The sequence below is a fragment of the Ascaphus truei genome, chromosome 3 (assembly GCF_040206685.1).
Source record: "Ascaphus truei isolate aAscTru1 chromosome 3, aAscTru1.hap1, whole genome shotgun sequence".
Taxonomy (NCBI): Eukaryota; Metazoa; Chordata; class Amphibia; order Anura; family Ascaphidae; genus Ascaphus; species Ascaphus truei.
Genome location: NC_134485.1, coordinates 13280589 through 13306232, shown reverse-complemented (window position 1 = coordinate 13306232; position 25644 = coordinate 13280589).

Sequence of the window (25644 nt, the reverse complement as noted above, 5' to 3'; positions counted from 1 at the left end):
TGTTTAAAAACACAATATTGAGTGGTCTTACTGTATGTACAATTGTCACTCTTCATTTGAATGACAATACATGGTTACAATAAAAAGCATACGTATGAAGTGATGTATTCTAGAAATGATAGGTTAACACAGGGGGGCTCAACTCCAGTCCTCAAGACCCCCAACAAGTCAGGTTTTCAGGAAGTCCCAGCTTCAGCACAGGTGGCTCAATCAGAGGCTCGGTCAAAGATTGAGCCTCTGAGTGAGCCCCCTGTGCTGAAGCAGGTACTGAATGAGCCACTCGTGCTGAAGCAGGGATATCCTGAAAACCTGTGCTGTTGGGGGGGGGGGGGGCTTTAGGACTGGAGTTGAGCACCCATGGGTTAACATATTTGCAAGGTATTAGTATATTTATTTCATATATTCAATGTCACCTAATTATTTACCTTTCAATTCATACTTCATCTTCATTGTTTCTGTTCTGAACATTGAACACAAGTTGAATCCCTCCCCAATAAATGATACATCACATAAACAAAACACCAATAATTGTTTGAAATGTACATTAAAATGAAGTGCGAATGGCGACAAAAAAAACAAAATAATTACAAAAATGTTGTATATCACTCTGGGAAACAATTTTATAATACACCGACTGCAAAACTGCCTCAATAAATTAACACAAGAGTTACTGTACCAGAGACAAATCTAATTGAAAGCTATTTTTTCTGTGATGAAGCTATGGCAGTTTTTCTTTGCCCCAGATTACAACCAGGAGGTTAAAACATGACATTAGCTGGAGCGTCCGGCTCAGACTATCCATAATTATTATCTGGACCACTAGTGGGGCCTAGTCTCATATCTCCGAAGTTGTCCTTGCCAAATAATGCGGTTCGGCATGTTAAGAAGTAGCGGAATGAAACGTGAAACAAAACAAAAAAAAAAAGGAATTCTCTATTCAAATAGAATCTTCTAAATTGCGTCTATTAAAAGAAACAAAATGCATGCTTTAACAGCCAAAACAACTCAGATTGAACGTGCTTTAGAAGCAGAATGACCTGAGCAGGTGCTAACTCCATCCCATAGATTAAACAGCTCTGTCCTTTCTTAATATCTTTTAAATATGTGATTTTTTGTGTTTATGTATTGGTGTCTTTTTTCGGACACTAGAGGGATCTGAAATACACTATAAGTGGGCTTCTGTCTGAAGACGTATTTCTTTGCACTATGTTGATGTTTTGAGGGTAAAGGGGGAGGAGCGAATGTCATCCGTGGGCCTCGCCCCTAGAAGAGGTTTGAGAGTAGCGTCTGTGGAGTTACAAGGACAACGCCCCATTGAGTTGTCTGGTTGCTGGGGGCGTAGCACCGCCCGATCTCGGCAGGTAGGTATAAGGACGCTCTATCAGTGCGTAGCGAGTCTCCGTCGGCTGTAGGGAAGGTGGGTGTGCCTCCTCCACTAACCGGCTACCTCAGGAGTGATTGGTGGTGACGTCACTAAGGGGCGTCGTTAGGAAGGAACTCCCAGACATCCATAGATAGATGTACCCATAGAGGTATACGAAGACACTATGATGACGTCATAAACATGCGTTTTTTGGCGCGAAAATTTAGTTATTGTTGCAGTGTATAAAAAGGTCCCCTAGTGTGTTGTACAATACTCCTTGATAAAGCACCTTGTTGTGTGAAACGCGTTGGAGGGTACTTACCTCCTTGTTTGTCATGTCTGACGGATAAATAAATATTTTTTTCATTTTTGTACACCTGTGTCCCTGGGCAGTGCGCTGCTTTGTGCATTTATTTGCATTTTTTGGGGCCTAACTCCATCCCCAGTCTGATTTATGGGTTTTGCTCTCTCAGCCAAACCGGTAGTTCAGGCTCTGGATGAAATTCGCAATCCCAATCTAGCCGACCATTAGATGGTGTTAAAAAAATGTGAGTTTTTAGAAGCGGTTTGCAGAACGGAGCTACGAGAATTGCAGTTGTCGTAAAAAAAATGTGCAAGTTGGAGGCTTTTTTGTCAAACTGATTGGATTGGCCGAGTCGGAGTGAAACTGCTTCTAGAAAAAAAGGCTTTTAAACACGGATTAGGCATGTGAGAAGGGCTTACAGAATAGCGAAGCCAAGCGCATCGGTAAGGTCTATTTAGTAGAGATGGGCGAATCTGTAACCATTCCCCCCCCCCCCCCAAATCCGTTTCGCGGTGTAAAATCCGCGGACACATTTGGTCAGTTTTAATCCACACGGATTCATCAAAAAACACCATTGGAGACAACCCGTTGAAAGATTTTTAGAATCCAACCCGCGGATTTTTAAGAATCCGCCAACGTATTGCCGAATCCGTGGATTGTATTCTATAAACCCGTCCACGGGCTGCGGAATCCGCAGAGTGTATTGGTAATAATAATTTAAAAATCCGCGAAACGCCAAACATCCTTTTTAAGATTGATCCGCTGAAATCCGCCGACCAATGGATCCGGCGATCCACTGTGGATCCAAGTCCGCCCACCTCCTTAGAAACGGATTGACACAGTTCAGAGATATGAGAACAGGCCCCAGTGAGTTCTGCTTGTGACTAACCTGCGTGCAGCACGAACTGATGCAGAATAAAAAGGTGCCTGAGAAATGGAGCAGTGTACAGTAGTTGGCTGAGTGATGATCTTGAAGTACAGAATAACTGCCGACACTGTTACCTGTCTCTCTTGATTTTGTGCTGTCCCAAGGGAACAGAAAGACAGTAGATCTGCACCTTTATATCTTAACATAGTTATCTCTCCACCTCATATCTGGTATATTTTATAATATCCTATGAGCAGAACCACTGATGCCTTATCATTGAGAATTCCTGTAATAAAACAAACAGGTTTCAGCCAATCAGTGACAAAATTGCCCCAACTCACAGAGACTTTCCACTTGTCGATTGGCTCACCTGAACGTATTCTTCTGACAGCCATTGTATGTTCCCTGAGACCCGGGTAATCACAGCCAAATTTCTCCTGATCTGGGGCCTCCCAGTGGTAGGAAAACACTGCATCTATTGCTGCATTACTGCCAAGCAGAGCACCCAGGCCACCAATATAATAGGACACGGCACGTATGGTAGATGCAGGAATATTGAAAGTACCTTTCATATAAATTTAATGGGGTATTCCGATTTTATTGCTAAATTATCATGATTAAAAAGTGCATTTCTATTACTATTGTGTAATCTCGGGTGTTTTTGATACTGGTATAGACATTGCATGTTTTAGCTGAGTGAAGCATTCTGAATCAACAAACTCCAGAAGTTCTGCTCCTTGCGCTCCTCACGAATTCTTTACCATCAGGGACATATTTTCTAATCACTTTTTATTCCCATACACAGAGCATGAAAGAATCCCATTGGAAAGCAATGCCCTGTGAGTGGATTACAATTAGATTAAGGCATATCAGGGCCCAATTAGACACAGAAGTCTTAACTTCCATTAAGGCATCTTCGGGTCTAAGTGGAATTAATGCTATCCATAGCTTGTAATGGGAGAGTACTTAACCCAGCCAGAAGATAAGAATTGATAAGATTAAGGCTGAAAGCCACAGACACGGGAGTATGGATCATGAATTTAAAAGAAGAAAGGTTTTAAGAGTATGCCTGGCTGCAGTAATAAGCACTTACAGTATGGATCGTTATGGTATGTCCCTCATATTAGGGCACATATAACTTTTTTTTTATTAGTGTGATCTTAAGTAATATACACGGGGAATATGTATCAAAACAAATAATGTCGTTTGGATCACTGTTCTGCTGCTCCATATATATATAAAGCTTGTTACCTAACCATGTAGTTAATGCCATCTCATAACTGGCAAGTTGAATTCATGCAAGTTACCCAACCAAATGTTGATACATTCCATTATACTAGTGTTCCAATCAACTCCTATCCTAACTGCTCCGAAACAAGTCCCCAAGAAGCTATCTGGCGCAAATAGAGCAAATCCGACATAAAGAACCTTGATACATTAATGTAAGAGTGACACACAGTTAAAATGCGCTCTAATTGTGACGATTGCTAAACTCTCCCCTATAGAATAATGTTTGGGAGACGTTCTATAGTCATTTTACTTTTTCATACCGCTAGTGACGTTGGATACATGTCATCTTTAGCAAAGGACATTAATTTCCCCAATAGTGGCATACACAATGCTAGGACACCTATCACATGATACCCAGTATACTGTGGGAGAGCAATAGCAAAGCAATAATGGAGCAAAATGAGCACAAGGAGAGTTATTTTTGTCTGGTGCTTGTTTGTTGCAAATGGCTCCAATTGTTTCTCAGTGTGCGTCATGTTGTGTTGTGTAGTGTCAATCAGAGAAGTTACCAAACGCACACATTATAATGAGATATATCAATTCAGGTCCTGTGTTGCACCATTGCTTGGTAATTCCCCTGGGTCTGGGGGGGGGAGGGGGGCACACATATTACTTACTGCTTAACAATGGAAGATACAGTACTTAAACAACAAGCAGAAAACACATGTGCCAAAACTCGTTGTGTTGATGCCTTTCCCCCAACAAGACTTTGCAGAAATAAAGGAGATGCTATGTATCAAACCTGCAAAAAATGCACAGATGTGCAGCACGTAGAAATCATTACTTGGCCTGGTTCAGACTCAAACATAAAACATTTTTAATCAAGTGACTTACATTTGACTCAGATCATTAGCCAAAGGTATTTTTGCCAACTCATACAAAATGAAAGAGAATAAAATGAGATTTTTAGATGCAGAGTCTGATTATAAGATACAGTATACTGTAGGCATGGCTAACTTGCTCCTATCTGCTGCTATGACGTTCCTTACCCATGTGCTGCCATTGTGTTGCAGGCTCATCCACAGTAACGGTTAAATTACAACATGATACACACAAAATAGGTAGCAAATATGTGATGTATTAATGAATATCGGCATCTCTAAAAGCCCAAGTTTACCGCCACAAAGCATGATGTCCTTTCACAGTATATTGCAGGAGTGGCCAACTCCAGCCCTCAAGTGCCACCAGCAGGTACATGTTTTCAGGATATCCTTGCTTCAGCACAAGTGGTTCATTCAGGGCTCAGTCCTAATGACTGAGCCACCTGTGCTGAAGCGGCGATATTTTAAAAACCTGAGGTTGGTTGCCCTTGAGGACTGGAGTTAGCCACCCCTGGTGTATTGTATAGTTTGTTGAAATGTGAAATCCCATTCTCTGCCGCTGCTTCATTTTCTCACGGCACCAATACGCTTCCTTTCCTCTGGACTTTTCCTGGAAGGAACAACAAGTGCTTCCCACCTGTAAGATTGATGCAGTCAAAAAAATCCCCACTGAAAGCAACTGAGCCCTGTTCTTCTTATTTTATTTTGTTTACCAGGGTTGAAACCAGGGGATCCACCGGAGTTGAACCAATTAATGTTCTAATCTGCAGATCCCATGGTTTGTGAGACACATCCATTGTGGCTTTCTACTGGACAGCAATTTAATGCCGATATCTTCACTGCTAAATATCTCGGAAACCAGGTGGGGTTCCTGGAGCTGAAAAAAGTTGATCTCTGGAGAACCACACTATATTTTGGGGACAAATACTGTATTCTGGGGACCCATACTGTACTCTGGGGGTGCATACTGTATTCTACGGACCCTTAATGTATTATGGGGACCCAAACTGTATTCTGGGGGTGCATACTGTATTATGGGGACTCATACTGTATTCTGGGGACCCATATTGTATTCTGGGGACCCATGCTGTATTCAGGGGACCCATACTGTTTTCTCGTAAAAGTCCTGTTTTGAAGATTTCTGCAATAGGGTGAAAATGTTTTCTCTGCTAAACACTACTTGGATTGGAAAAGGTCTTATCATTTGACCATATGTTGAAAGCTTTTCAGCAATGCAGGTCATTCCATCAGCAAAAAGAATAAACCCTCTTACTTAGTTGCAGAGACAACAAGAGTTGAAATGGATGTTTGAGATCTTCTCACATGATTCAGAATGGGTTAGTTGTTCTTCCAAGGAGTAAATCTGAGACCAAACTCTGTGTCTACAGTAACTACTGTAGCTTCCTTCAAAGAAATTGATAACACGATTCCCTCTATCTTCCCAGGATTGGAGTTAAGTAAAATGAGAACCTACAATAATGGGTATTACTCTAAAAGGTATTAACTATTATTTTGTAAAGCAATTTGTAGAAATGTGCTACTAGCTAAGCAAATTGTCTGTCTGAATCAGCCAAAAATGGAGAAGTGCGACGGGAATCTGGTTCAAGAAATCTGTTTCCGTCTCATATGCACATTAAAGTTGAAGCATGTTGTAATATGATCTTTTCAAATGGTGCACAAACAGCCACTATTCAATTCTAGTACAAGCCATAAATGCAGGAGCAACTCTTTGCAGAATCTAAAAGCTCCCATCAGCACAGCACAGCAGCATAATCGCCACGTCTAATGGTGTTCAAAGACTCTGGAGTATTAAACCCACACTCATCATTCATGTCTCACTGTCTGAAAGGCACAATATGGATGGGCTAATTATATCTTATTTCTTAATTTTATTTTTTGCGGTTGGTTTATATTCAGCCCATAAAGCAGAACAACACAGTCACAACGAATCCACCCCCCCCCCCCCCAAAAAAAAAAATGTTCTGCAGCTTCATGTAGCAGGAGGAGTAGTGACTTGTTTTTATACATCATAAATTATAAACACTGGCCCATGTTGACTAAGTGCCTGCCGTAAGACACCTAAAGGAAGATACCTAACAGCCCATTCAATTTACTTGATCATCAGAGGCTTCCAGCACTGCTGAGAGCCTTAGGAAATAACCCCACTTAGTAAACATGGGCCACAATCTTTTCAGTAGCAAGGTGTATTAATGGGTTAAGAAATAATGGAACGAAAGTGTGCATGTGCTCAGCATAACACGAACACGGTTTAGTCTAAAGACAAGGTTTGTTCTCTGCATTTTGCACACATTCTCCCCGAGTCATCAAGCTCCGTCACATGGTAACGCACCTGTACCGGTGTTAACTCCCATACACGTCAGTAGCGGTTGACGCCCATTAGGGGGCTTTAACCCGTAACAGAGCTTCCTCAACCTGGGGGATGGAGCTCAATAGAGTAGGTGCTAACTTACAATATGACAACAAATATTAATATTTAAATAAAAAACTCGTACTTAGACTGTAAGGACACTTGTAACTTGCATTTACTCCTCACTGGTCATCCTGGACCGTACAATGACATCAAAACAGTGATTAACCTTTTCAATGCTGGAGGTCTTGCTGACATGTCCAGGATTGAAGGGGTTAACGTTGCAGCACATGTTGTACTCCATTGTGCAGCCGGGAGGCGAATGGTTTTATCCCTGTGACTCACTATGCATTAACCCTTTGGCGGCCAGACGGGCCGGTAACACACTACAAAGTGCTGCGTTGTTGACCTCCCTGGCAGTGAAAGGGTTCACAGCAGTCTACCATTAAAAAAAAAATGATCCATACTCAATTAGCCTCCTATAAGACCCCTAACAATGCGACCACAGCATCCGCCCGCGCACCTCCCTGATGTAGTGCGCCTCCCTCTCTCCTAATTAGGATAAATATGACCGCCACCAGCACTCGCTCATTCAATCACTGTAAATTAACCGCAACATGCAAATCAATAAGCCCGTAGCAGATATTCCTGGCATTAAGGCGATATAACATGTTATTGACTGCGGGATGCCGGGGCACTTTGCTGCTGTCCCATTTACAAGCAACCTGTTTCCCAGCCTCCGTGCAAAATGAACATGACATGACACGTAATGTTCGTGCCGTATTATCCCACAAGTCTCTGTACCCGCCACCTACATAGAGACCAGTGGTGGGATAATGACCCAGTCCTGATTTTGCATCCCCATTGGCTGGTCATTACCTTTGGTATAATAGCTTAAGCAGGTACAGTATATAAAGTCTGATTTGGGATCAGTCTGGCTTTTTATATTTGCGTCACCAGTCTTATCAACATTATTATGCCACCTGTAAGTTCCAGAAGCCTAATGGGGTCATTTATCAATGTTTCCTGGCTGGGAGGAAGCCGTTACAAATTACCGAGGCCCGGCAGTCCGGAAAGGGGCCCTGGGCCCGACTACGTTACATATCTTTTTGTCTCTCTCTGTAGTATCATTTGTCACTCCTTGCTGCCGCACTCCTCCTTCTCCCCAACGTGACGTCACACGGCGTCTCAGCGTCAAATGACATCGCATGGTCGTGTTACCGTGGCAACGCGACGCCGCGCGGCGAAGTCACGTTGGTGACGTCTGTGGCGTTATTTGACGCGGCGGTTCTGAAGGAGGACAGCAGCAAGGAGGCGGCCGCCACAGCTATAAGTGCGGGAGAGAAAAGAGCTGCCGGGGCCCCCCAAACCCGCTCTCGGCGGGTCCTGTATGCAGAACTGTGACCAAAAAAAACCAGCAACCGGATTTATTAAGGAAAAATCATTGCAGAGAGAAGAATAGAGACTTCCGCCACTCCAATACTCAGCCCTTCGTGTGATAAAGGGCGGGGTTTCTCCCCGAAACGTTGTTTGATACTGTTCTGCACTGATGTGAAACGTAAAGCTAGGCAGACTCACTGGATCAATGGATCCGCATAAAGAAAAGAAAAACTCTGCAGCTCTGGGGACAGTAAAATCCACGGCTGCCAGTGTGGGGGTCTGTGCTTAATGCCCCCACCCATCCCCCCATCCCACCCTGAGACATTTCCTGCTGCCACGTCAGGATTCCGCAGGTTCCCCCAGCAGTGAGTCTGGCTACATCTTTATTGCACACCCCATGCTACTCTTTCTGTTCCTCTCTCTGCATGGATACCCTGGTGCAGGGAACCCAGAATGGTAGCCACAACATACAATGCATGCAGTTTCCAGATGACATTGTGTGAGTGAGCCGGCAATCTCCTAGCAACTATGAATGAGAAGCATTTCCACTGAAACCAACTGGATTTTATTGATTTATGAATCAGCTGCAGTGTTTTTGCACCACTTTTGCACAGAAACATTGATAAATAGCCATCTACCCTCTAAATCTCATTGATTTTGGTATTTAGACATTGACAACTCTATGTAATATCTGACGAAAGAATGGACTGGGTCAGGAGTGGACAACTCTAGTCCTCCAGGGCCCCCAACAGGTCAGGTTTTAATGATACCTCTGCTTCAGCACAGGTGGCGCAATCAGTCGAAGACTGAGCCACCTGTGCCGGAGCAGGGATATCATTTAAACTTGTTGGGGGGGTCTTGGGGAACTGGAGTTGAGACCCCCTGGACTGGGTGATTATTATCACATGGCTAGTCTGGAGATCGAATGGCACAAAACTCTTAAATCTCAGACTAGCAAACAATCCCACCTGGGAAATCCAAAACATACTTCACCTAAATCAGCAAAGTTCAAAATAAATACCACCTACTATTCCGTGGTGCAGCAAGATTTCCGAACCGCGTCATGTAATGAGAGCGAGAGGTCACTTACCTAGAAACACAAAAGAGAGAAGACAGAGAGATGTTATTAGAACCAATTTTTTCCCCCCAAACATATTCTGCTCACAATATGCAGTAAAACTCAGCAACTTGTTGCATCAGCACTGGTGTGTCCCCGACCTTATTTTTTGTTCATTCCATTACAGTCCTCTATGTGGGACATAGGTGGGAGGGGTGGGCTAGTTTGCACTAAGCTACTTTCTATACGTCATCTGGCATTGGGAGTGCCCCTGTATATCTTTATTCTATTGGTATTCCAAAAAACAAGAAAAGTACACATTATGACATAAGTATTTTGATTTTGCAAGTCTGACCTGTACTTTCTGTCAAAAAAAAATATATAAGCAGGAGCCGTCTGAACCTGCATTTTCCATATTGGAAATATTTTGTGGTAGCTATTTCATTACAAATCAATGCATCACTGGTAGAAATGTGGAAACGGGTCACATTTTAGTTAGCCAATTTTGTGTGTTGCAGGCTTTTTTTGAACGAAAAAATAAAATAAAAAAAAAGTTACAAAATGTCACCCTTTTCCCCAAAATGTTCTTACATTTCATGATAATGGTGAAATATTGCCAATTTTGTCAAGTTTGTCTTAATTATTTATTTTTTAAAGCTAGGTGACTGACCATTGGTCACGTAACCTTGTACATCGGTCACATGACCTTGTACATCGGTCACATGACCTCGTACATCGGTCACATGACCTTGTACACATTTTTGGAGGTGATCTGTTTTTACATGAACAACTGAACATGTTGCAGAGCTTGCGAACCTTCACACACCTCTCTACCCACTGGTGTCCCTACTAATAAAGGGATTTACTCTGCAAAACTCCATGGTCATTGTATTTTGATTTTTAAGACCGTGTTGCAAGTGTGTAGCATAAAATGTGAACGTACATATTTCCTGTGTCATAGGGAAATATTAACGGAAACCACTGTGATTGTGCAGTGTTAAAAAGAGTAAAATGTGTTTAATTGTGTCATTCTATATCAGGAGTGGCCAAATCCAGTCTTCAAGGGCTACCAACAAGTCAGGCTTTAAGGATATCCCTGCTTCAGCACAGGTGGCTCTATTAGTGGCTCAGTCAAAGACTCCACCACCTGTGCTGAAGGAGGGAAATCCTCAAACCCTGACCTGTTGGTCGGCCTTGGGGACTGTATCTGGCTACGCATGTTCTATATGATCTTATCAGGAAGTGTAAGAAGAAAAATATCCCACTTATTTAATATATACTTATTTAATGTGTGTAATTGTACAGTTGCCCAACCCTTCTTTACATCAGGACTTTGTAAGAACCGCAACATTGGATCACAGTACTATGATAACATTTGAGGATTGCTCTGCAATGCTTTATTCTTGTGATAGGTGCAGCATTGGACAGATGGGATTATCCTGATCCTCAATGCTGGGAAAGAGATTGTGTTTTTCCCTTTTATTGTCATTATAATTAGGAAGTATGAGATCCAGATACACTAATGTGGCATGTACATGTTAACACGTGAGTTAAGTAACACCTTATTCAATAGAGCAAATACATCATGATAATTAGGTTTTACTTCCATACAAAAGGTTGACATTCTTTTTAAGTCAGTGTATATAATTGGATGACAATGAGCTAATTAGAGCCTAAATCATATTCAATCACGCTGTGTTATTTAGGTTTTACTGTTGGTTCTGGTGAAATGTAGATTTGGGGGAAGTTGTAGGAGAAATCAGGGATTCCGAAAATGATCATTAATTCCTCAAAAACAATCATCCCCAAATCTGAAAAACGGCAAATTCCATTTAGTATAATCTCTTATCTTTTAGAGTGCCGGCGATCCGTCACATCCAGGTCACGTGATAACTTCAGGAGTGATGGTGTGACGCAACGAGCGCCAGACGCCAGAAACTAAGTGGAAGAGGCTCCACTTCCATTTTGTTCACCCCATAGAAAATGTACACGTGCCCATAACATACTACCCTATAGGGTCCTCTGTTATGCCCATGCTGTACAGGGTACTATATATCATTAGGGCACTGAAAAGCTTAACCTCACTATACATATTACCCAGAAGACCACACCACATGCACAACAGATAAAATGACACAAATATATATAAATGTATAAATATTCGCAGACGTAGCAGTGGAAGTGTAAATAATATGTCTAGATAGACAGTGAAGGAGAAAAATAATGAAGCCTGAGGCTTACTAAAATAGCTCTCAGTTAATGTGACAGGGTTTTTCATGTATACATGATAGCTCCTCTATTAGTGCACATCTGCGAGATGAAGAAATTCCTGCAATTAACCATATTCCAATGACTTCTTTGCTCAGACTTATGTCTCCATACAATTAGTGTTGTCAATATGGAGTAAATGTGGAGAAAACAATGTCCATTCCTAATTTGGGTAACATTGTGTTATTATAACCAGTTTAACACTGTTTAGTGAATCTCGCCTGGTAATTCCTAATTGCCAGTATCAGTTCCCCTGTCTAAAAGGCAAATAGGGGGTTATTAATTAAACAGTGACAGTGCCAATCCGGTCAATTTCACATGGAAACTCCCATTCATGTGCACTGCCACAGTATAAGAGAATAAAACCCAGTATTTCTGTCATTTCTAGTATGAATTTCATTTTTTACGTGGGTGCCATCCATTTCCACACAGTAATAATAATAATAATAGCATGTTCTTGTATAGCGCTGCTAGTTTTACGTAGCGCTTTACAGAGACATTTTGCAGGCACAGGTCCCTGCCCCATGGAGCTTGTAATATATGTTTTTGGTGCCTGAGGCACAGTGAGATAAGGTGACTTGCCCAAGGTCACAAGGAGCCAACACGGAATTAAACCAGGCTCCCCTGCTTCAAACTCGGTACCAGTCAGTGTCTTTACTCAATGATCCGCTCCTTCTCCCTGTAATGTCCTAAACCAGAGGTGGCCAACTCCAGTTCTCAAGGGTCACCATCAGGTCAGGCTTTCAGGATATCCCTGCTTCAGCACAGGTGGCTCAGTCGTTGACTGAAACCAAACTTGAGTGCTGATCCAGTTTGGTTTTTGTACAGTTGTGTGCATCTGGTGGTGTGCATGCAGGATCATACTGTAGCACCTCTGGCTGTATTGTGTTAGACAGAGTTAGTGCCGGTGCATTCTATTTTTTTATCAGTCGTTGATCGAGCCACCTATGTTGTAGAAGGGATATCCTGAAAACCTGACCTGTTGGTGTCCCTTGAGGACTAGAGTCCCCCAGCCCTGGGACTCCTAAAAAACAGGCAAAAACATTGTGCCGATCTGGATCGCTGCCCATGTCTTCTCCTGCAGTCACTTATACACACACAATCCATCTCCTCCCCCCGTAGCTGCTTTTAAATGGCTCCCAGCAAGCGGCAAATTCCTTAATTGTGTTATTAGCTGAATTATTAATTGATATGAAAACAGCATTTTTACTGGGCATAAAAAAGTCATTGGGAAATGAGATAAACCCTTTGCAGCCCTGCCTGCCTCAGAACACTCTGACAGCTCTATTGTAATGTGCATTAGTGCAGTCTAGTTGGTTCCCAATGGAACAGTTGAAGATTCCGTGTCTTTAATATATCACACTTCCTCCTGCATTCTCTTCCTTACAGAGCACTTCTTAGAAAATATTGCCTGTCTACTTACTGTATGATCCTGTATTTTACAACAGGGAAGTGGACTATTTATACAGCTCAGCTATTTGCTCAATGTAATCCATAGTACTAATGCGATGTGCAAACTTTTCCATTTATCAATCCTCCACTAAAATTCTCCAAGTATTCACATTTTTCTGAAATTTTTGCAGTGCTTTTTGTTGTTGTAAAGACATCACATTTGAATTTCAGGGAAATTGTGACATTTTGACATTTTTGCTGATTTGTTTTTATCTTCCAAACAAATCGGCTAAAAATACAAATCATCACAACTGAAAAAAATTGCCACATTCCCGAAATATTTGCACAAATCTGCCTATTACTATTTTGAAACATATACAGGCATTCCCCGGTTTAAGGACACTCACTTTAAGGACACTCGCGAGTAAGTACATATCGCTCAATAGGCAAACAGCAGCTCACGCATGCGCCCGTCAGCACGTTCTGAACAGCAATACCGGCTCCCTACCTGTACCGAAGCTGTGCGCAAGGGGGGAAACTATAGAGCCTGTTACACATGTGTTATTTACATCAGTTATGCACGTATAGGATGATTGTAGTACAGTACATGCATCGATAAGTGGAAAAAAAGGGCAGTGCTTCACTTTAATTACATTTTCACTTTACATACATGCTCCGGTCCCATTGCGTACGTTAATGCGGGGTATGCCTGTATAACCCAACTAAGGTGTCTGTGTTTATGTGGGTGGGTGAGGAATGGAACGGGCAGAAGTGGAGGGTTCCCAGGTCATGTACTGTACAAAATGCAATTGTCACTATATCGAGTAAAGAGGGATTCATTCACATATTTCAGTCGGATTCTGCAGTACCTTGGACAGCAGCACAGTGCTATCTTACTATTGGCTCAGAAACAGCAGCTCAGTATCAGGACCTCTCCGTAGTGACATAAACAGTTTATCTCGCCTAGCTCTGACCTGCTGTGAGATCCTGCCTTAAAGCCTGGCCCCTGGCACACAGTGCTGCCTGATCTAACCTTGTACAGCAGGCCTGCACAACACACAGCCCGCGGGCCGCCGGCACTCACTGTGCGGCCCGCGGCGGCGGCTGCTTTCCCCCCCTCCTCCTCCCGAGCCCCCTCTCCCTGCCCCCGCGAGCAGAGCCCACTCTCCCCTTCCTCCCCGGGGGAGCCGAGCCCGCTCTCAAGTGCGGCACTTCTGGTGCCCGCTGCTTGCGAGCGAGCGCACGCAGTCCCGCCGTGATCGGGTGTGAGGTGAGGTGCAGGGGGGGTGATGTGCAAGAGGAGGGAGGGGGGGTGATGTGCAAGGGGAGGGAGGGCGGGGTGATGTGCAAGGGGAGGGAGGGGGGGTGATGTGCAAGGGGAGGGGGGTGATGTGCAAGGGGGGGGATATGTGCAGGGGGGGGTGAGGTGCAGGGGAGGTGATGTGCAGAGGGGGTGATGTGCAGTGGGTGATGTGAGGTGCAGGGGGTGATTGGAGGTGCAGAGGGGGTGATTGGAGGTGCAGAGGGGGGGTGATTGGAGGTGCAGGGGAGGGTCATTGGAGGTGCAGGGGAGGGTCATTGGAGGTGCAGGGGTGGGTCATTGGAGGTGCAGGGGGGGTGATTGGAGGTGCAGGGGGGAGAATGATGTGAGGTGCAGGGGGGGAGAATGATGTGAGGTGCAGGGGGAGATATATGAAGATGATGATGATGAGGTGCTGGAGGAGAGATGATGATGATGATGATGATGATGATGATGATTTTACCCGTGCGGCCCAATTTTTTTTCCTTGGAGCAGTTCGGCCCTTCTCGCTTAAAGAGTTGTGCAGGGCTGTTGTACAGGTTTATCTCACTCAAGTTAAAGCAGCACTCCCCACCCCCCTCCCTGAAGTCTAGGAGTTGAACTCATAGTGCTAGCATCTTGCACTGCCCTAAGCATGTCTTGCTCTTTAAAGTAAAAAAAAAAAATACAATACACAGCTTTGAAAATCATGATTTTCTTCTTCTCTAGTGTTTGAGGATACCGTTAGCCGTTAGACTGCACTGGGCTCTGGGAAGAGCTGCATTTTAACCTTTTGGACACTTAATATCCTAAACGCAAATATCTCCTGAACAGAGCATCCAATTTTAAAAATAGAAACAGCGTCGCAAAGGACATAGAGTTTTTTTTTAAAGTGAGCAAAAAAGAAAATAAGGAATAAAGATAGGTAAGTACCGTGATTCAAACAGCCAATTGTTTTGCACCTATTCCGTTGCTCCACTCCTCATACTGTATATATTCAATCTTCTCAGCTGTAGAAGAAATAATACACTCCCTCTCGCTTCTAAATACCAGTACTTAGGGTGGTAATAATAGTTCTATAAAAGGCCAACCAGTAAATCTATATCAGTTATCTAAAGGTACTTCATAACACTCACACGATGAAAGACACAGACAATAAGTCTAGAAAACACAATTGTCAACCCTATTTTGCAGGTGAGAGTTATGCCAGCAATGTGACTATGAACAAGTGTCTCACTGGCCCTCACTGGGGTTAGATAGCTATAAATCTACGCTACATCTGGTCAGATATTTTAGGCAGTTTGTAATATTTCCAAGCCAGACTGTGCTGCAGGGATGTGACATTCTGTGCAATCTCCCCGCTCTCTGCTTACCTCCAAATTTAAACATCAAGGATACGATGTGAGACAGCAGCAATTAATTTCACCATTTCTAGGCTAAAGCAGGACCGCGTCTCCTTGCGCCCGATGCTTTACCAATCAATGAGAAGCATTCTGATGACCCTGCCGTGTAACACGCAGCCTGTGAAATGCCAACAAATCACCATCAATCTGTCACATCCAGGCAAACCTGGTAATTTAGTAATAACTGCTTGACAGTCATTGAACTGCTAACTGCCCTGCACTATAATAACCGCGTTTCATATCCGAAATGTGCCCGTTGTTAAAGTAAACACGCTGCTATATAAAATAGAAATAGGGATTCTGTTTTTTCTGTTTATTTTTTGCAAAATCGGTGATTATTTTCTGGGTGGTTTTCGTTTAATGAAAACATTCGCTGTTTATCAGCGTGGACAATAAAAAAATTCCGTGTTTACCGGTGCACTTTTTAAAATGTAGTTATGTAGTCACCTTTGCCTCCTGCAGTAACTGAGGTCGGGCGGCTACGAGAAGTCGAGCTGACTAGGAAATGATACCTTATGTCTAGTTTAATAGGTTTTAACCAGGAGTACCTTAAACCTTAAACTGGAATCCGTAAAGATAACAGCAATGCTGATAAGAGATACACACAAACCCCCTACAGCAGGATGGGCAACTCCAGTCCTCAAGGGCCACTGGTCAGGTTTTCAGGATATCCCTGCTTCAGCACAGGTGGCTCAATCAGTGGCATAGCCGTTGACTGGCCAACTCCAGTCCTCAAGGGCAACCAACAGGTGGATAGGGATATCCCTTCTTCAGCACGAGGTTCAATCAGTGGCTCAATCCTTGACCTGTTCTGAAGCAGGCATATCCTGAAGATCTGACCTGTTTGTGGCCCTTGAGGACTGGAGTTACACCCTGCACTACAGTTTCCCATATTTACAGATTTTTACCCCTTTTGAAGCCAGATCAAGCAATTTTGGGGGCCTGTTTCCTCTGTCTGCGATACATAATTATCCTTCTTGGCCCACCAAGCCTGGTACGTCTCTGTCCCCCACATCCATGATATAAGGTTGAAGAGGAAAACTCTATAATTGGTTAAGGGGTCAGTTTCAGAGGATCACAGTGACCTAGTAAAAGTGACAGGTTACTTTAGCTATACTAACTCAAAACTAATGACCGTGATCTCCTAAGAGTTAAATAGGGAGACACATGGAACATGCAAATACACCACATTGGATACTTTTATTTACTGTATAGTGAAGGGTTTTTGTCACATTCTTTTTCCCCAGCATAACTTTTTTAATGTCTGGTTATACCCAGCTTCACGTTGAACAGCCAGCAACCAGCCTTGAACTGATTAGATCCAAAAGTTTGAAACAGCTGCCTGTGAGCAGGTTTACTGGCCTTGCACTTCTTTAACCCAGGCTGTGCTGATAAGCTGTGTAATACGACATGCATACGCTTATAGGGATCCATGTTAAAATGGACAAGAAACAAAAGGTGACGCACTGTGAGTGCTCATTTGCATGTCATTACCCAGAATACCTGGCTGCAGCCAAAGCACTGCTGCACTGCTATTTCAGTCTGAAACTCACCAGCCCTTTAACCCTTGCATCCAATTTTCCAACTCTATCTCTCCATGAAATTTCTGCGAATTGACTGTATAACCTCTGTCCTTTTAATGGAACCATGTATTGTTATAACTCTGTGCCAATGACATACTTGAAAACGAGAGATAACTCTCAATGCCTTACTTCCTGGTAAAACATTTTTATAAATAAATAAAAGTTTACTAAGCGATAATGGGGAAAGACAGGGTTGCAGACATGTCTTGATACATGCAAATGCACCACAAGTGGTGTTTTTTATTTACAATTCCTTTAATGCAACAGAATTCCCCTTCCCTGAGTGTGGAATTCAGCATTCATTGGTCAGAACTGAGGCTGGGTAAAATTCGGTTTCAGATTGACACATTGTTCTAAAATATCAAACTGATGGAGAACACTTTGTCTTTTCTCCAGCTGTAATAAAATAAATGCTACTTCAGTCCCTTAGCAATAAAACACTAAAATATATTGACTCTCAGCCAACCTCATGTCTCAATTGAGTGCTGCTATAGAGAACTATCTCTAAGGAAGGAGATCGGAAAATCTGACTGCACTGTACTGTAGGTCACAGATTGCAAGGGTCTGGAACTACTCACCCGTAATAATCTAAAAGCTAACATAAGGGTCTCAAAAGGGATTGTTGTAAAAAAAAAAGCTCTCACTCACCCTTTCAGGGGGTTAACACCGTTCCTGACCTGCTTATCCATTTATTAACACTTTAAGGTCAATAATGTTGTGTAAGGCTGTTTTAACAGTAATGTTCTACTGAATCCCTTCAGTGACATGAGTAGAAGGGCAGAATAGTGCGTATTTTTGCCAATTTTCCCATGGAGAATTTTGGGCAATATTCTGCTAAAGCTTTGTCAACAAAAAATAATCCCAAATCCGGTTCCCGGATTCTCGCTGATGTTACCCCCAAAATCCGTTTCACGGTGTAAAACCCACAAACGAATTTGGGCGGTTTCAAACCAGGCGGATTCATCAACAACTGCCGTTGGATGGAACCTGTGGACGGATTTGTAGAATCCAATCTGCGGATTCTTAAGAATCCGCCATCGGGTTGCTAAATCCGTGGATTGGATGCTACAAATCCGTCCACGGGCGGCGGAATCCGCGGAGCGTATTGGCAATAACAATAAAAAAATCAGCAAAACACGAATCGCCCTTTTTGATATTGATCCGCTGAAATCCGTGGACCAAAGGAACTGGCTGATCCGCTGTGAATTCAAATCCGCCCATCTCTAGTAAGGAACGCACAGGTACAGGTGTGACACACTTCATAGTACCAGCGCCTGAAATAATGCATTAGCCCCGCTCCTTTTCCCACATGTGGCTAATTCAAACCTAACGGTGTCTGCTCCCGCCGGCACGTTTTGTGGGTCGCGGTACAACACACCAGCGGGAGCAATAACATCTGCTACATCTGTATAATGCGATTGCAAGTTTCCTGTTATCATCATTTCTTTTAAATCGAGATTACGTTCTGAAGCTTCTAGTATTTACTCAATTCTCAGCTGTTTATTTATCAAGCCTCCCCAAGCTGCAAACTAGGACAGAGGGGGAAAACCGGAGCAGGGTAACAATGTTCCAATTTTGCACCAAAAATGCATTGATACCTAAACCCGTAAATATCTAGCAGCATCCATAAACCAGCTCGCGCTGACGCGCTTCGTGGCAATCCTTCTCTCTGAGGCAATCGCTAAATTTTTGCCGCACTTTTCTCTACAATACCAAGCAATAAAGAATGGTCTCTTTATTTCCAAATAACTCTCACTCCTTCTAAATGGTATCTGTAAAACTGAATTAAAAGGAAGGATAGTCACCCTCCAACCAGTGTGAGCTCACCCTCTCCCATCTCTGTGCATCTCGTAATGCACTTTTGTTGCAGCCACCAGTCTCCCAGTTCATAGGTACATAAATGTACGAATGGGACTATTAGACCAGGGGTGCGCAAACTGTGGGGTGCGCAATTTTTTTTGGGTGGGGGCAGTTGCAGAGGTCCCGCGCTCTTCCCCAAGGCATTTAAATTAAATGCCGGGGGATCGTGCGAGGCCTCTGCAACTCTACTTACCGGGATTCAGCCGGCTTCAGGACGCGCTGCCATGGCAACGTGGCATCAAATGACGCCGCGGGTCATGTGATGTCACACGACCCTGGAAGTAAGGAGGCGGCGGCCAACGGAGGAGGTAAGGCAGGGGATGCACCACAAAAAAAAAGTTTGCGCGCCCCTGTATTAGATAGTTTGCAGCGACCACTTAGCTGTGGCCGTTTCAGCCAGGAGGTAGGTGTTTTTAGGGGTTAGTGGGTAAATTAAGGTTATTGGGGTTTTTGGTTAAGGGATTAAAGTTTTTAGGGTTAGATGATACTGCGGCCGCGGTGTTCTGTCCTGGCGGCAAAGTATCCGGGCAGTGAAATGGCCGCGTGTGAATGTTTGCGGCTTAACGGACGCGTCTAATTGTTCTAGATGCCTAATTTACCTTCTGCACAGCTTCCTGTATCAGTGTCACCTCTCATATTGGTTCAATTTATGTCTGTACAGCAGCTCTATTGCGCTCTCTAATTTTTTAAATACTGGGTTATTAAGCTGATTGTCTATGTCACACCTGAGCACATGCGGTGAGAGCCCCACCCTAAATTTTGTGTCGATCAATTGAAACTAATGCCAATGTGTGTTATTGAAATGACGCCTCCGTCTACATTTAACACCGGCATTTCTGCAAAATGAGCATGCTGACGGGTGCAATAACATTGGCTGTATCTGCTACATTGCACTGACATTTACAAGGGATTGTTTTCCTGTTTTCAAATCATTTGCTTTGAGGGCCCCACCTTATCCAGCAACTGCAGACAGCAGTACTTATCCAGTAATATACTTTCTGTTACAGCTCCACCCATTTACATACTACTCTGCTTCTATGTTTCATTCCAAGACTATTCAATAGACTTGAAACGGCGTCTTTTCAAGTCACCTTTTTGCATTTAATAAAATTACTTTCTGCAGCCAAATCTTTTTCATCCCCTTAATGAATGAATTCATCACCTCATGGTTCTTTTGTCGGCACCAGCTGAATAAATATTTTGTAGCTGTCAGGTTGATGAAAAGGCTCGGAGATTGGGCTTAAATTCCTACCCGCAGTGTGCTAAGAGAGTACCTATTTATACATCAAAGTAGCAGGCTGGAGCAGAATACAGCACAGACACGTAAGGGGCATGCGTGTTAAGCTCCAAAATATACACGGTTTTTGTAGACGGATGTTAACAGAGGCATCTTGGTGGCAGTGTTTTTATCTAGTATGAGTATCGCTGACCTGAGGAAGAGAGAGAGAGAGCTCTCGAAACCTTATCCTATAATACATTTTTTTTATTTGGACTAACAATAGATACAGTATCAGCTCATATGGAAGTACTCATTTACTCTGCGTTATCTATTATCATAATTGTTGTATAGCGCAGACAGTGACAGGTGATATTTTTATGCAGGCATGAGTCCCTGCCCCATAGAGCTTACAATCTATTTTTCGGTGCCTGAGGCACAGCGAGATAAAGTGATTTGCCCAAAGTCACACGGAACCAACACTGGGCTTTGAACCAAACTCCCCTGCACCGTGCCGCTAGGTTTCAGAGTTAGTGCCTTTACTCACTGAGCCGCTCCTGTGTCTTACCAAAGTCGTGTTACTGGTAGTAGTGGTTCCGGTAGTAGTGGTACTGTTAGTAGTGGTACTGTTAGTAGTGGTACTGGTAGTAGTGGTACTGGTAGTAGTAGTACTGGTAGTAGTGTTACTGGTAGTCGTGTTACTGTTAGTAGTGGTACTGGTGGTAGTGGTACTGGTAGTAGTGGTACTGGTAGCAGTGGTACTGTTAGTAGTGGTACTGTTAGTAGTGGTACTCAGGCCAGTCAGTTTCTAAATGTTACACTATGGGACACAGCTATTTGGACTTTATTTTATAAATACATTTGATTGTGTTTCTAGTTCAACGAAGTACATTTAGAGGGAAACTTACTGACACTAAAAGTGATGACTTTCCATGAAATTATTAATGCTAAAAATGTGACTGCAGTGAGTCTCGTTCATTGTAAGTAAAACCTGACTCCTGTTAGCATTACTGAGTTCCAGACGTCCTCCACCATCTTTCTCTTCCCTCTGTTAGTGCCAATCCGATGCCGGCCCCTGCACCAACCATGAGGCGGAAGTGTTAAAAGGATTTCAGTTGCTGCAGTGTAATTTACATCGCAGATGTCAACTCAGCCTGATCCCTACAGGACTTCTCCCAACTCCATCTCCCAAAATAGACCTTTCTTTTTTTTATCCCATTAACCTTCATGGGGTTTGACTGTAACAGAGACATGTCAACTCCACCTCACTAATTACAGCAACATGGCCCGCATCATACAGGAACTAAAATGCAGAGAGAGAAGATTATTCTCTAACACTTTCAAGAGAGGTTGTGGCAATGCAGTGTGCAAATAACACAGTGTAACTTAAAGACAAGGTTAGAAGAGCTTGTATCTCCCCTCTGTGCTCTGAGAATGTGTGCAGGACATGTATGTATGTACAGTATATCTTTATTTATATAGAGCCATCCATGTGCATATATGTATGTACAATATACGGTATCTGTATTTATATAGAGCATCCATGTACATGTATGTATATATGTATGTACAGTATATCTTTATATAGAGCCATGCATGTAGTACATATATGTATGTACAGTATATCTGTATTTATATAGAGCCATCCATGTACATGTATGTATATATGTATGTACAGTATATCTTTATATAGAGCCATCCATGTACATACAGTATATGTATGTACAGTATACTGTATCTGTATTTATATAGAGCCATGCATGTACATATATGTATGTACAGTATATCTGTATTTATATAGAGCCATCCATGTACATGTATGTATGTACAGTATATCTTTATTTATATAGAGCCATCCAAGCGCTACACAGCAGTAATACACATGTGACATAATAAATATAACACGTAATGGGAACAAACGTTTGAGACATAAAAGAATCATTAGGGAAAAAGGAATCCCTGCCCCGAAGAGCTTACAATCTAAGTGTTAAATGTTTCAGTTCATAATGGATAAAGACACCATTAACGCTTTACAATGAAAAATAACAGCTCTTTTTATTTTTATAAACATTTTAAATGTATACTGCCCATTGTTAGTAGTCAAGGTGTGATTCTACAGTAAATTATAGGGTGGGGCCACGGTTATATTTAGAATGACCCCTTCCTTTAGCATGAATAGTTAATTCATATTTTACATTTTGTCTTTAAATCACAGTGTAATGCCTTTTATAGTTTTTTTTTTACCTCTGTCAAAAATTGTTGCCTCAAGCAGAATCTATATCAGGAGTGGCCACCTCCAGTCCTAAAGGGACGCGCACAGGTCAGGTTTTAAGAATGCCCCTTGTTGATTGAACCACTGGTTGAGCCACCTGTGCTGAAGCAGAGATGTCCTTAAAACCTGACTTGGTTGTGGCTGGCGTTGGCTGTCTCTGATCTACAGGTTCTGTTATCCGGTGTGTATTAAAAACAAAAAACAGTTTGTATTCTTCTCCAAGACATTTCTGAGTTTACACCTCTAAATAAAGCTGTCATAAATAGTTTATAATTTAAAATGATCCATAATGTAACTCGCTGTCACACACAATGGGTACTGGAGCTTCATCGTTTGAGCAGGTTAGCCTTCCCTATGTAGATTTAATCCCTTCCACTCATTCACCCTATACATTCATTATTTATCTCCCAGAGGTGATTGACTTGTTTAAATAGCAGTCATAGTGATTGCTTTCCAATGACAGGTATTTGAGGTTCTGTCTGTAGCGTCAGCTCTCCACAATGGGCCCACCAGGGATGTCGGTGATAGATACAATCGGCATGTGTCGTAATTAAGTGGGGACAGAGAAGGGCATATTTTATTAAGAGAAAATAGCTTATTTTTTACATAGTTACTTGAATAACAGCTAAGAGAATAAAGCCAAGAATGAAAAATTAAATGATGTAAAATTAATTAATTATATTTTAGGGTTTTGGGGGGGAAAAAATGACTACTAGTAACTGCACAGTCTGTGTCCAAAGTCACCTTACCATTTATCCAGCTTAAGCTTGTGGTGAAATGGTTACAGGAAGGATGGAGAACTGAATTCATTATGGATGATTGATCAGTGCCTGTCTTTAGCCGAGCAATACTACCCTGGGATGCAGAGAGCTATTCATATTGGTCAGAGACCCGTAAATATCAATCAGAAGAGTGCAGCAAACCCAATGTAGTTACACAGCTAAGCGTGGTGTGTCAGATACGTTCAGAGCAGAGTAGTTGGTTAAGTGCTATGGAGCATGGGGAGAGAAGGGGAGAATAATATAAGGGCAAAGAAACAAGAGATGACAGAACTTTTCAAGAGCCAAGACAGGTTGGCTGTAGCCATGGATCCTGTGCCACTGATTGAAAGACCTGTGCTGAAGCAGGGATATCCATAAAACTTGGCCTGTTGGTGGCCCTCGAGGACTGAGTTTGACACCCCTGATCTAGGTCCTGAGCTGGTTGTGTGTTTCCATGCTGCATGTCCTCCATCCTGTCTGGTCCCTAAGTCCCTCGGTGCCGGGGATTGTCAGGCAGTAACGGTCACACAGCGGAGAGAGTGCAGACACATGCATGTTTAGGTTCTGCCACTAATTAGGTTAAAGGAGCAATCCATGCAATATTCTACCTGTGTGTTTTTTAATAAATCAGTTCTGTAGTTTTAGATAATACTTACTACATCTTCCCCCCCAATCTTAATGCCATTTTTTATTAGTTTTAATTTACGAAGCGTGCTTTGTTTTCTATTGCAGATTTTAGCGAACTTCCTCAGCAGTGCAAGATCTTTGCAACACTTTCCTGATTGTGATAATTTGTTGCCAACATTCCCAGCAGCTTTAGCAGCAAACTATAAAAGATAATGTCACCTTAGTAATATAAGAATACATTGTAGCTGCTGTTAGATTGACAGAAGGATTGATTGAAACAGAAAGGCAGCCATTTAGTGAACCCTGGGAGGCAGGATCTGTGCTGATTGATTATGTGAGAACACATCGATCAGCAGCTTACGTAATTAGTTTTCAATAAATGTAATCAAAGGCTGCATTTTTTTAACGTGCCACTTGGATTGCCTCTTTAACAGTTATGTTGCGTTTGTGTATACAACAGCAAGCATTAAAAACATACAAAAACAGGTTAAAAAGAAACAAAACAAAGCTATTATATTTTAACGACATGTTTCTTCAAAGGTACAAGCCCTATTAATTTGCAAAAAAGTACCATTTTGTTATCAAATAAACAATGTCATTGTCTTCTTCATCCAAAGATAATCCTACTTATTTTGCGATGCCTTATAGTAATCGCAGGCGGCTAAGGGGTAAAGGAAATGATGAAAACCGTTCTGTTTATCAGGGCCTCTGCATGGAGGAGAGATGCTTAATAATGGCCTGGTTTAACCATCCAGATACCTGGCTGCCTTATGTAAAGGTATGCAGTATATATTTGGATACATTTTTAAATATAATAATAACGTTATTACAGTACATAGCAATTTTCTCCCAATGGGACTCAAGGTGTTTCACACTTACAGTATAACATGCAGTGCACAGCACAGAGGAATGTTACAGACACAGTCCCTGCCCAGAGGAGCTTACAATCTATTTATTTTTGGTACCTGAGGCACAGGGAGAAAAGGTGACTTTGCCCAAGACAGTAATAATAGTTCCAGCACTCACTGACTAGTAGAATGAATCTCAAGAGTAGGTAATTGCCAAATCAGAAAAAGATATTTAATGTCAACACAAGTCAAATCCACGGAGCGATGTGACCAACACAAAAGCGTCTAAAATACATACTGCAAATAAACATAGTATGCAAAAAACAGAATATCACACAATGGGGGGTGGGGTGGAGGGAGAAACAAGGGAGGGGGGCAAAAAATGGGGATAAGCAGGGGGGCAACGTTTCGGGGACAAACCCCTTCCCCAGGCCCGTTCCCTTGCAGCAGGAGAGGAGAAGTGCTTGTGACTATGCTAGATGTCTTATACCCTGTGGTCTGATTTCACACTAGTTATATTATCTCTACTTTTTCTTTGTCATACTCTTAGATTGGTTACTTAGAGGTGCTTTGTGTGCTTAATCTGCTAGGGTTGCTGTTTCATTGTGTTGGGGCTTTGGGGAAGGGAAGTACCTCTGTGTCCCCTTTTGGGGTCCTGAGGGAACGGGCTTGTCCGGGCTTGTC